A 13834-nucleotide genomic window follows, 5' to 3' on the forward strand; every position below is an offset into this window, starting at 1 on the left:
GTTTCCCTCGGAAGGCTGTTCCAAAATTTCACCCCTCTGACGGTTAGAAACCTTCTTCTAATTTCAAGCTTAAACTTCCCCACGGCCAGTTTATATCCATTCGTTCTCGTGTCCACATTACTACTGAGCTGAAATAATTCCTCTCCCTCCTTGGTATTAATCCCTTTGATATATTTAAAGAGAGCAATCATATCCCCCCTCAGCCTTCTTTTGGTTAGGCTAAACAAACCGAGCTCCTCGAGTCTCCTTTCATAGGAAAGGTTTTCCATTCCTCGGATCATCCTAGTGGCCCTTCTCTGTACCCGTTCCAGTTTGAGTTCATCCTTTTTAAACATAGGAGACCAGAACTGCACACAGTACTCCAAATGAGGTCTCACCAGCGCCTTGTATAACGGAAGCAGCACCTCCCTGTCCCTACTAGAAATACCTCGCCTAACGCATCCCAAAATCGCATTAGCTTTTTTCACAGCCACGTCACATTGCCGACTCATAGTCATCCTGCGATCAACCAGGACTCCGAGGTCCTTCTCCTCCTCCGTCACTTCCAACCTATGCGTCCCTAACTTATAACTAAAATTCTTATTAGTCATCCCTAAATGCATCACCTTACACTTCTCACTATTAAATCTCATCCTATTATTGTTACTCCAATTTACAAGGTCATCCAAGTCTCCCTGCAGAATATCCCGATCCTTCTCCGAATTGGCAATACCTCCCAACTTTGTGTCATCCGCAAACTTTATCAGCCCACTCCTACATTCGGTTCCGAGGTCAGTAACGAATAGATTGAATAAAATCGGACCCAAAACCGAACCTTGAGGAACCCCACTGGTGACCTCCGTCCAACCCGACAGTTCACCTTTCAGTACTACCCGCTGCAGTCTCCCCTTTAACCAGTTCTTTATCCACCTCTGGAATTTCATATCGATCCCCATCTTTTCCAATTTAACCAATAATTCCTCGTGCGGCACAGTATCAAACGCTTTACTAAAATCGAGGTAAATTAGATCCACCGCATTTCCTTTATCTAGAAGGTCTGTTACTTTCTCAAAGAAGGAGATCAAGTTGGTTTGGCACGATCTGCCTTTCGTAAACCCATGTTGTAATTTGTCCCAATTGCCATTCACCTCAAGGTCCTTAACTACTTTTTCCTTCAAAATTTTTTCCAAGACCTTGCATACTACAGAAGTTAAACTAACAGGCCTGTAGTTACCCGGGTCACTTTTTTTCCCCTTCTTAAAAATAGGAACCACATTAGCTATTTTCCAGTCCATCGGTACCACCCCCGAGTTTACAGATTTATTAAAAATTATCGCCAAGGGGCTTGCAATTTCTCGCGCCAGCTCCTTCAATATTCTAGGATGGAGATCATCCGGTCCGCCCGATTTAGTCCCATTTAGCTGGTCAAGTTTGGCTTCCACCTCTGATACTGTAATTGCAATCGCCCCTCCTTTATTCCCCTCTGTCTCGCTCCCTCTATTCCTAAGCCCTTCATTAGCCTTATTAAACACCGACGCAAAATATTCATTTAGATATTGTGCCATGCCTAGATTATCCTTAATCTCCACTCCATTTACATGCTTCAGCGGTCCCACTTCCTCTTTCTTTGTTTTCTTCCTATTTATATGGCTATAAAACCTCTTACTATTGGATTTAATTCCCCTCGCGAGGTCCAACTCTACATGGCTTTTGGCCTTTCTCACCGCATCCCTACATGCTCTGACCTCAATAAGGTAGGTTTCCTTGCCGATCTGTCCCCTCTTCCATTCTTTGTACGCTTTCTGTTTTTTCTTAATCGCCCCTTTGAGACGCCCGCTCATCCAGCTAGGTCTAATTCTCCTGCCTACTAATCGTTTCCCCTTTCTCGGGATCCAGGCCTCGGACAGCTCGTGCAACTTCAGCTTGAAATAATCCCAGGCCTCATCTGCCTTTAGCTCTCTAAGTATGTTAGCCCAATCCACTTCCCTAAGTAGTTGCCTTAATTTATTAAAGTTGGCCTTTTTGAAATCGTAAACCTTAGTCACAGTTTTATTTCTGTTAATCCTTCCATTTAGTTTAAACCGAATTAGCTCATGGTCACTCGAGCCAAGGTTGTCCCCTACTACCATTTCCTCAACTAGGTCCTCACTACTCACCAGCACCAAATCTAAAATGGCATCCCCCCTCGTCGGTTCAGCTACTACTTGATGAAGGAATTCATCTGCTAGCACGTCTAGGAACATCTGAGCCCTATTATTGTTACTAGCATTTGTTCCCCAATCTATGTCTGGGAAGTTAAAGTCCCCCATGATCACACAGCTCTTATTAGTTTTTACTTCCTTAAAAACATTAAATAGTTCTCTGTCCGCATCCAGGCTAGATCCCGGCGGTCTATAGCACACCCCAAGCAGTATCTCAGGGGAGGCTCTAGTAGTTCTTTTACCCAGTGTAATCATTGCCCAGACAGACTCTGTCTTATCCATTCCATCACTTATTATTTCTTTACATTTTAGCTCATTATTCACATACAATGCCACACCCCCACCTTTACCTTTTTTCCGGTCATTCCTAAACAGCACATACCCTTCGATACCTGTACTCCAGTCATGACTACCGTTCCACCATGTTTCGGTTATTCCTACGATATCAGGTTTCATTTCTTGGACCAGGAGCTCCAATTCCTCCATTTTGTTACCTAGGCTTCTCGCACTGGTGTATAAACATCTTACCGTATGCTGTCTATCCTTTCTCCCATTAGTTATGCACTTTGGTACGGACCCCGTAGTGTCCATCCGCCCACTCCTTCTAATGTCCAATTCCCTACCCCTACCTATATCTGTGCTTATCTCTTTGCCCTCTTTTTCAGTGTTGGAATCTGGCGTGGAGATTAACTGGACATCTCCCAACCGTCTCCCCCAAGTTCCTAGTTTAAAGCCCTTTTGATGAGATGAGCCAGCCTCCCTCCCAGAAGTCTATTTCCTTCCCTACTCAGGTGAAGTCCATCCCGCGAGAACAGCTGTCTGTCCCCGAAAGCCTCCCAGTGGCCATACATCCCAAAGCCCTCCTTATAGCACCACTCCCTCAGCCAGCTATTTATCCTCACAATTCTGTCTGCCCTTTGCTGTCCTTCTCTAGGAACAGGCAGAATCCCACTGAAGATAATCTGAGCCTCAACTTCCTTTAGCGTCTTCCCCAGCCTGGCATAATCTCCCTTGATTCTCTCTAGCGAGAACCTAGCCGTGTCATTCGTTCCTACGTGAAGGACGATCAAGGGGTTCTTACCTGCTCCTTTTAGGATCCTTTTCAACCGCAGGTCCACATCCCGTATCTTAGCGCCCGGCAGACAGCACACCCTTCTGTTTTCTGGGTCCGCCCTGGTCACAGGCCTGTCTAACCTCCTCAGTAAGGAGTCCCCAATCACATAAACCTGCCTTTGCCTAGGGGCAGCGCAATCTACCAATCTATCCCCTGTTCCCTGCGGCCGTAACTCCTGTCTGTCTCCATTTTCCCTTATAGTCCCCCTATTGCCATCCTGTATCCTCCCGGGGCCGAGTATTGATGCCGTCTCCATCAACTCCTCCCCCCTGTCTATTGGACTAGCTGCCCTTCTTTTCTTCCTCTGCCTCCCACCATCAGTTACCACCTGCTGCGTCCCCTCCTCGTTAGCCAAACACCCAAACCTGTTCCTGAGTTCTATTTCCCCCTCACTAGCCCTCCTTTTCCTTGGCCTGCTTCTCACGGTCACATGCTTCCACTGCTCTTGTTCTCCCCCCGACATTCCCCCCTCACAGACCATAGCCCCCGCTTCCACCTGCACCCCCGAGCATTCCCCTTCAGTCACCCCTTGCCTTTGCTCCATTAGCTGCTCAAACCCCCTTCTAAATTCTACCAGGGTCTCTACCTGCATCTCCAACCCCCGAACCTTTTCCTCTAACAGGGCAAGTAGGCGGCATTTCATACAGACATACCTGTGATCAGGTGCCCCTGCTAGGGGACACACACAATCGGCTGCATACAACCGATTTCTATAAAACCGGCTTCTATAAATTCGACCTAATTTTGTAGTGTAGACATACCCTAATTGGGAATAGAACTGGATTGCTGACGTCTCTCAAGTTTTCCTTTAACAAGCCAGAAGTTTAGCGTATTCATCCAGTGCAAAAGTTTATTCTCTTTAAAATTTAATTCATTATTTTTCCCTGTACTTTGATGACACGTTTAAGTTAGTTTCACATTTTATTTGTCTACTGAGCTCCCTAAGTTGGGGAAATTAGTATTGTGTGTGCGGTTTGATTTAATTAGTAATTGGGGAAACAGGTCTGGCATGTTTCATGGAGGCTTGGGGAAATTGTCAATTAGCATTGTGTTAATTGGTGTCTGCTGTCCTTGCTTTTTAGTTTTTAACCCCTTTTACCTTGTTCCCACTTTCAGTGTGTAAAATCTGGCTGCTTATTATTCTTTAAGTAAAGGATTAATTGCTTGAATTCCTGTCTGTGCTTGGTGTCCTTTTTCCCCCCAGCGCGGTGGGATTTGTGCATATCTGTAGAGTAGGCTTTCTGATTCCTTTCAGGACCAGTCCTCCTGTCATCTATTTTAGATGTTCAGTAGAGTTATCCTATTGAGCCTTGAATGACCTCTGCTTAGAGCAAGGTATTTTACTTTCAGTAAGAGTGCTGCATGTTCATTAAAACCTCTTAAAATTACTTCTGCATTTGAGGTATACTGGAGTTCTAAAAAGTGCATGATAGCACCACTGTGAACTGTGAAACTGCTTTCACTTGCCTGATGCTACACTAGGACAAGATTGGGGCATCTTCCTGAGTCCTTAAATATGGCATGACTAAAACACAGATTGCCCATCTGAGGTACAATGGCCTCAGCTTTAGCACTACTCTTTTGCCTTTTAAGGGGCCTCCAGAATCGCTTCATTTTCCAGTTTACTTCCCACCCTATGAAATCTCTACCACCAACCCATTCTTCTGGAAGCAGCTCCCACTATACACAAACAGTGGCTCTGCCAGAGAAGGTAGCTAAAGTGGACGTAGCTAATCTTGCTGCTTCCATGGCATTCAAGCTGCTGAGGGAGCTAAAGAAGTGAGGTGACATGATCACCCCCAAAAGCTTCAACGTCAAAATATTTTGCATCTTGGCTGAAATTCCAAGGCAAGCAAATCAGTGTTTGTAGCCCAGTAGCAGCATTCCAGCAGGTACTATATTCTAAGGGGAAGGAGTACATCCAGAGATGGCATTAAAAACACCCTTGTACCATAGTCACAGAGGGTGCCATCAAGTATTCACCTTACTGGACATTTTGGAGACACCTCCACCTACCCAATAAGAGGGTCCAAGTCATCACAGGATCACGCAAGTCAGTGTGCTCAGCCCCTGGCATGAAGACAGAACCTCATGTTGTTCTTTTCATTCATAGCACTGGTGTGCTCTTAGCCAGAAGGACAGCAAGGCCAATGCAGAACTGAATGTGGAAGGATTCATGCGTCAGTTCGGCAAAGCATTTAAGTATGTGCACAGTATCCTTCCCTGTTCAGCAAAGCATGTTTTAATGAGACAAAAACATGTGCTTAAGTGACACACACACATACACACACACACACAAATAAAAATATGAGGTTACAATCATTAAAAGACCTGGACATGCTCAATTTTTGAGAAAGAGGACAGAAAAATTGCAAGGACAATTAGGCCAATGTTAGTAATTTATTCTGAAGCTTCTGAAAATCTGCAGCTGAATGGGATGGGGGAGGGAGGCATTATACTAGTTAGCAGAAAAATATCACTGAAATCGCAGGTAAAAGTAAAGTAATATTAAGGGGCTAATAATAAACTCCAATATCTAAATAGTTAAGACTTATATAACTAGATAACTGGAGTGAGGCTATTTATCATAATAGAGCCTGTAATTTGTTCCCATTAAAAAGCCCTCTATTCAGGGATTCATACCTCAGTTGATTCTTGGCAGAGAAAACGTCAACCCAGGAGCAACTTACGGTTTATTTTAATTATCAAAAATCTATTTGGTCCTTTATAAATTAATAGGAGCTGAAAATAGCAGCAATGTGATCTCTGCGGAGTCCCCAGTGGACATTTGTCCAGATCACAAAACCAGCATACACTTCAGTACAATTAGCAGTCTTTGCTCGAGAGAGGCCCAGGCCTGGGATAGCTGGGTATGACCGGTCAGAACTGAAGGGTATTGGCACAGAGCTGTGTGGGAAAGCTTTGTGCAGTGCCTGCTCTCACTAGGCTTGGCTCTTGCCCATACTATTAATCACTCTCCTTGACGAGCACCAAAATCACATACAATTTACAAACACAAATTTGAAAAGAATACTATTGTTTTCAAATAAAGAGGGGGGGAGGAAGTTCATTGGCAAATCAATAAATAAATAGATATAATAGCATTCAATTTGTATGACACCAGCCATAGAAAGAAAAGGATAGTCCTATTTAAAGCTGATGATGTGCTCTTAACTCATGCGGTTGGGTGTCCAGCTATCAACAGGAGGTGAGCATTAGTGCCTAGTGGGAATAATTAATTGTTAATTAGTATTAACAATTTAGACCCTGATCCTGCAGATGTGAGTAGGACGTCCACATGCATAAAGTTAAACATGTGTATAAATGTTTGCAGGACTGGCGCCTTATATAGCGCCAAACACTTACACAGAGTAAGACCTTACCCAGCCCTGAACAATACATAATCTATAGACAAGGGGCTGTAGTTTGGGTGAAAAGGGGTTGTTGCATATTATGTATGTTGCATGTCATATCTTCTGCCCCAAGATGAGTTAAAAAAGAGGTATCAAGCTTCCCTTTACATTTCCTCCCATCTCCTGGATTGTTACATAACATTAGTTACTGGAATAATAATAAATTATTGTGGCTGGAATTGTCAAGGTTTTCTAATGGATCTTCTTCATGTCTAACTACTCTGATGCACTTACCTAGTAGGATCCCCAAACCTTTTAATGGGTCTGAATTTGTTATTATTTATGCTGGTGAGAATCAGAAGTAACTCCCATTAAAGTCAGTGGAGCGACCCCAGTGTATGTAAGTGAGGTTGGAATCAGGCCTGGTATGTGCAGGAAACATGGCACCCAATGCTGAAATGAAACCGGAGTTAAGATGGGATACGATAGTTATGTAACTTCCTCGCTGCCTACTACCCCTGCATGAGCAACTGAAGTGAGATGATCTCAAGAAGTCAGGCAGGCAAAATATAATTTCCCAACTGGAATTTGACCAGGGAAGAGGAATAAACATCGGGAAATGGGACCTTTTCGCCCTTCTTTCCGGTTTGCCACTTAATGATGCTCTGGACATTGCTGGTGTTAAGCACAAGAAAAGCATGTGGATGCTTGAGGCCCTGCTTTTTTGGGGGGTCTTGCACACAGCAGAAGCTTTGCAACTCCTCACCTGGCTCTTTCATCCCTTCCTGCAGCATGTCTGCAAAGGAAGGGAACAATTCACCATGAGGTCTCTGCCACTCACACATAGGGCTGCCAGAAAACAAGAATTCTACTTCATGAAAAATGCTGAGATTTCTACATTTGTTTTCATTCCACGTCGTGATGCCAAGGAGACATTGACAATGACAACGAGACATTGTCGTCATGATAGGGAATGAAAACAAATTTCAAATTTTTGAAAATTTTCACCAAAAAATGAAAGAAAGCAATTACCACCCCAGCATAGCCAGGTGGGACATGGGAGAGCCAGGTTCAAGCCCTTATTCTCATTCAGGCGGAGCAGGGACTCCCAGCTGAGTACCCAACCAGTGGACTCTAGAGTCAGTTTCCATCTCTTTCAATCTCTCCAGTTGGAGCTGTTGCACTTTGTATAAACAAACATTCATTGGGCTGGAAAAAGAGACAGCTCTGAACCAAGCAGAGCAGGAATTTAACCCTACATGTCCCATATCACAGGTGAGTGTACTAAACACCTGCCCATTGGCTATTCTGGTCTGGCTCTCTCTCACACACACCAGAAATTTCATCTTGAACTTGAGAACCCTTCTGATGAAAATTTAGTAAAACCCAGTCTGTTTCTGCATAACATTTCAGTTTCAACTAAATGGCCTTTTCAGACAGAAAAAAAAGTTGTTGAATTGTTTCAGTCAGCTCAGCTCACACCCTGAGCCAGATTGGGCCATGCCATTTCTTGTGACTCTGTATATTTTAAGGCTAACACTGTTTCAACTGGAACTGCTTCAAGATCAATGGATTTGCAGTACTCCAGAGCTCTGTAACCATTTGACTTTATCAGCTGAGCGAAGAGCAGCTCCCTCTTCTAACTGGCTCTCTCCTCTTCCCCCACCAATCTCTCCTTCCTTCCACCATCCCCACACCCACTGACCAACATGTTGCTTCTTCCCGCTTGCTGGTACACAAAGCTCCTCCAACCCACCCACTCCCACCTCCTCTACCAGCTGGCAGCTGCCTCAGCTCCTGTTGGACAGCAGGACTCTCTCTTGCATTCCTCTCCCAACCTTCCACGCACCTCTTCAGTTACTCCTGCCTCTCTACTTCACCCTCATGACACAAGCTACCCCTCCTCTGCCCCATATTGCTACAATGCCTCATTCTTCCTTTGGCTTCTAGTTCTCTGCTTCTTGCTTGCCCCTGACACACACTGAAACTTCTCTCCTGCTGCTCACCCTCACCCTCTGCAAACCAAGAGGAGAATAAACCTAATTGCTCGTTAAGGGCTAGATTCTGGTTTGGACGACGCCTGTGCACAGAAATAAGAATAAGAATTCCCCTTTTAACCATTTTAATAAGAACTCCCCTTTTAACCATTGGTGAGTCACTCATCCAGGCATTCAGGAGTAAGTGGGGCTGTGAGCCCACTTATTTTCCCCACCCCAAGGATAGCAGGTGGGGAGTGGATAGTCTTGGTTCCACCCTCCCAAACACTGACCAGCACAGCTGTGTTCGTCGGGGGCCAGGGAGGGGCATCAGAACTGGCTGTACAAATAGGCCAGCAGCAGATCACTAAGCACCAGGAGCAAGGAGGAAGCAGGGATGGAATTGTGACTCAGAAGAGTTTCTCTGAGTCATAACATCTCCTGGGGCTACACCTGGGTTGGTGCAGCTCGCACACCACCTCTTGCTCAGGACTATATCTACAGTCACAGTCTAGGCTTTTCCTAAATGATCTAAGTACAATATAAAGGTTCAGCCACATTATTTCCAAAACATTTTTTTAAAATGAGAGGAGCACATCTAGCACAATCAGGTGGCTAGCAAAGAAACATCCCCCCCCATGCTCAGCTCAAGCTGCACCACTGACCACCTCCTTCATGATCTTCTCCCACTCTTGTATCCATGCCTTCTGCCATATGGCATCTAGCATATTCCCCCCGCCCCCACTTTACTCTTTTCCTTTCATGGCAAATAATCCCTAAATATGGAAGAGTGGAAATGGGGCTCCTCATGTCTTCAGCAGGGACATGGAGATATTCTGGAAAGGAAAACAAGTTGCTCTTTTGGGACTTTTGCTTGTGTTTTAGTCTTTTTGCTGTTTTGGAGTGAAAAGAATAATTTAAAAGTGCATAATCCATAACCTCACTGCTCTTCTCTTTTCCTCTACCACTTCCAGTTATACCTGTCACTGGTGCAGTCAGTCCCAAATTCCACTAACACCTCCCTCTCAAAATAACAACCCTGTTCCGAATGTGATCGTGATTTCTGATGGTGTGAGTTAGTTCTGAACACAATGTTTCATTTCAGCAGCTCAGTTGGAGCCTTCCCATTCATGCAAAACTTCACATTTCCAGCTGGCTCCACATTGGGTTCCAATTTTCCTCCATTAGCATTAATGCAAGTTACTGACTGAAATTCACCGCAAGTCAATGAGAGGCTGGACCCCTTAATGTTTTCTTCAAGTTCACTCTTCAAGACCAGCATTAGAGATGCACACAGGTTCGCTATGAAGAGCAAGCTTGCCAGGTGAATGACAAAAACCTTGAGAGCTAATGTTCTCAAGCTTTGAGGAGGCAGTTTATGTATAAGCCTGGCAGCAAGTCAAACACAACGAGGCAGGTCTAGAAATTATTCAGAATGCAATTAAAACATGTCTTTCAAAGCTGATACATTTATATCTGGCAGCGTGGAATACTAAAATGTAAAACACTTTCATATGCTCTGCATCTGGGACGGACAGATCTCACAGGGCTGAACCCCTTGGCAGTACTCCTTGACCTGAGGCTTCTCCTGTCAGGACCTCTTTTAGGCTCTCTCAGCTGCCAGTTCTCTCCCCTTTTCTCTGAACTCTGTCTCCTCTCAGACTCTCTCTGAGCTCGATCCTGTGAGGCACTAAACACCCTCTTGTCCCAACTTCAGTGGGAGTTGAAGGTGCAGAGTACCTTGCAGGATTGGTCTCTCTGTCTTTTCTCCTCCTTTCCTCCAGGCCTCCTTTGTGCTATCAGTGCCTTCTAAACTCACCATTTGACATCCTGTCTGACACAGCCATCATTAGCTCACCACACTATTCCTGACTGCTACTTCTAATGTTATCGCTAATGTGCTAGCATCTTATTTCTTACCCATCTGCTCCTTGGCCTGCTCACTGTCTCTAATTGACCAGCTGATTGATATTGAACTGTTACTCAAAATGTCCCCACCCCATTCTACCACCCTTAAAGAGAAGCATTAACTATACAACTGGAATGGGGTCCACACTCTCCAAACCGTGCCTGCTCTTTAGCAATTTTTAGAAGTGCAAGGGAAAAATTGGCAGGATTAACAATTTAGCAACCCACCATTGCAGCTGTGTTCTTCAAGCCTGCTACAACTAACGTAGCCACGATACAAACTAGAGGTGGCAGGAGGTAGAACCTTCTCTTCAGTCTGGAACACCCTTCCAAAAACAATAGAAGGACACTCACATTGGCCTTTATCAGCCCCCCCAGTGTAAGTCCTACCTCTTCACCAAAAAGACCATGACAAGAAGGAAACAACTAGGGAGTACATTCAACAGCCCACAATACTCAGTGCTTTTTTATAACTGACCTCCAGCAGTGAGACACTACAGTGATAGGTGCTTTAGAAATGCTGATGTATTAGATTGATTTCCCTTCCTCAGAGTCTGCACGTCAGACTCCAAAGACAAAGGGAGCTGAAACATCAGTCCATACATTTTTTCCCATTCACCTGTAAAACTTGTTATGCCTCAACCAAGAATTCTGTTGCACTGTAAGGACATATTTCATTGTTTAGTAAAGAGTGCAGGAGAAAGGCTCCTAGGAGCTTCCGCACTTCCCAGGAGGTATTGCAGCAAAAGCTTTCATTGGAGATATTAAATACATGAGAATTTATGGAAAGATTTGATTGTGTCTAATTGGGCCAGCCCAAAGCTCAGCAGACGTCTTCCGTAGGACACAAAGGATAGTGAGTAAGCTCAGCACCAGTGCCCATATCAGAGAATGTTGCCACACATGAGCCACAAAGGATCTCTGGGTCATAATGGTCCTGCCCCCACGTCCTCAGGAGCAGGTGAGGGAAATGCTAGTGTAATGATGGCAACTGAGCTCAGTGGTGATAATAACGTGTGCCCCCTGGAGTTGGGAAATACACACTCCACTTTCCATCCTCTTGAAGGACTCATTTCTGGATCTCATCCCCTTCTTTCAGTAAGATTGAACCTACTTACCTGGCAAGGGAGAGCAGTTTGAGGTGGGTGTGGGGGGCACAGTTCCACAGTAAATTCTTGCAATCACGGGCCCAATTCAATGGTGCAGACACTCTCAGAGTTGCTGACCTGAGCCACGCTCAGGCAGGCTGGAGCTGGGAGTGGCATGGCACTAATGCTTTCAGAAGGGAGAGTGTGGCTTGCACTGCATCTTGTCACTTTTCAGTTATTAGTTAATGCAGAGACATGCCAATCAAGGAAGGCCTGCTCCTACTCCCACTGAAGTCAGCTGGAGCTTTGTCATGGATTGCCATGGGAGTAGGATGAGGCCTAGGGAAAGAAACCATAGAGCATTGCTGATTTTTTGGCATATTAGAGAGGGAAAAGATGTTGAGATGCCACTTTTGGGAGATATGACCCAGGCTCAACATGCAACATGCATAACTCCCACTAACTCAGGCTGTTTCACATTGTGAATGACTGCTATGGAGAGGAGGACCACCCTTGGACTATGCTGAGGTCCTTCGCACCTATACTTACTAACACAATAAAATAAAAGAGCCAAGTTTTGTCCTAACCATGCAGCCCCCATTAACTTCAATGAGGTGTAACTCAGGGCAGACCTAGGATCAGGATTTGCAACTATGACAAGCTAAGTATAAAATGAAATAAATAAATAAAAATCCCTCCGTCAATGAAAAGTGTTTGTTTTTCCAGTGATCTACAAGTCTGAGCTGTCTGCTAGAACAATATACCTGAACAACAACAATATGATGGTAGAACAAGTCAGCTAAGCATTTAAAGGAGTAATGTGACCAACTCGAAAGAAGGCTAGAGGTTTTTAAAATGATATTTGTATAGAATTAGAAACTAATAATTAAAATGGTGAATTATCAGAATGACACTACACTAATACCATCGTCACAACAATTATCTCACCAGAATTTCAGAGGCTGCATTCTTTTCTATTAGATTTACAGTTAATCTTGTAGAAATAACAAATCATCCCTGAGAGAGAGTACAGTAGTAATAATACTCAGTACTTCAAAGTGCTGTACAGTCATTAACTAATTGGTCCTCACAGCACTCTTGTATTATCATCATCTCCATTTGGGGATGCTTATACATGGATGGGAACCTGGGAGGCAGTGACCATGAGATGGTCAAGTTCAGGATCTTGACACAAGGAAGAAAGGAGAGCAGCAAACTACAGACCCTGGACTTCAGAAAAGCAGACTTTGACTCCCTCAGGGAACTGATGGGCAGGATCCCCTGGGAGAATAACATGAGGGGGAAAGGAGTCCAGGAGAGCCGGCTGTCTTTTAAAGAATTCTTATTGAGGAACAAACCATCCCAATCTGTAGAAAGAACAGTAAATATGGCAGGCGAACAGCTTGGCTTAACAGTGAAATCCTTGCTGATCTTAAACAAAAAAAAGAAGCTTACAAGAAGTGGAAGATTGGACAAATGACCATGGAGGAGTATAAAAATATTGCTCAAGCATGCAGGAGTGAAATCAGGAAGGCCAAATCACACTTGGAGTTGCAGCTAGCAAGAGATGTTAAGAGTAAAAAGAAGAGTTTCTTCAGGTATGTTAGCAACAAGACGAAGGCCAAGGAAAGTGTGGGTCCCTTACTGAATGAGAGAGACAACCTAGTGACAGAGGATGTGGAAAAAGCTAATGTACTCAATGCTTTTTTTGCCTCTGTCTTCACGAACAAAGTCAGCTCCCAGACTGCTGCACTGGGCAGCACAGTATGGGGAGAAGGTGACCAGCCCTCTGTGGAGAAAGAAGTGATTCGGGACTATTTAGAAAAGCTGGACGAGCACAAGTCCATGGGGCCGGATGCGCTGCATCCAAGGGTGCTAAAGGAGTTAGCGGATGTGATTGCAGAGCCATTGGCCATTATCTTTAAAAGCTCATGGCGATCGGGGGAGGTCCCAGATGACTGGAAAAAGGCTAATGTAGTGCCCATCTTTAAAAAAGGGAAGAAGGAGGATCCGGGGAATTACAGGCCAGTCAGCCTCACCTCAGTCCCTGGAAAAATCATGGAGCGGGTCCGCAAGGAATCAATTCTGATGCACTTAGAGGAGAGGAAAGTGATCAGGAACAGTCAGCATGGATTCACCAAGGGCAAGTCATGCCTGACTAAGCGAATTGCCTTCTAGGATGAGATAACTGGCTCTGTGGATGAGGGAAAAGCAG

This window comes from Emys orbicularis, chromosome 3, assembly GCF_028017835.1.
Source record: "Emys orbicularis isolate rEmyOrb1 chromosome 3, rEmyOrb1.hap1, whole genome shotgun sequence".
Lineage (NCBI taxonomy): Eukaryota > Metazoa > Chordata > Testudines > Emydidae > Emys > Emys orbicularis.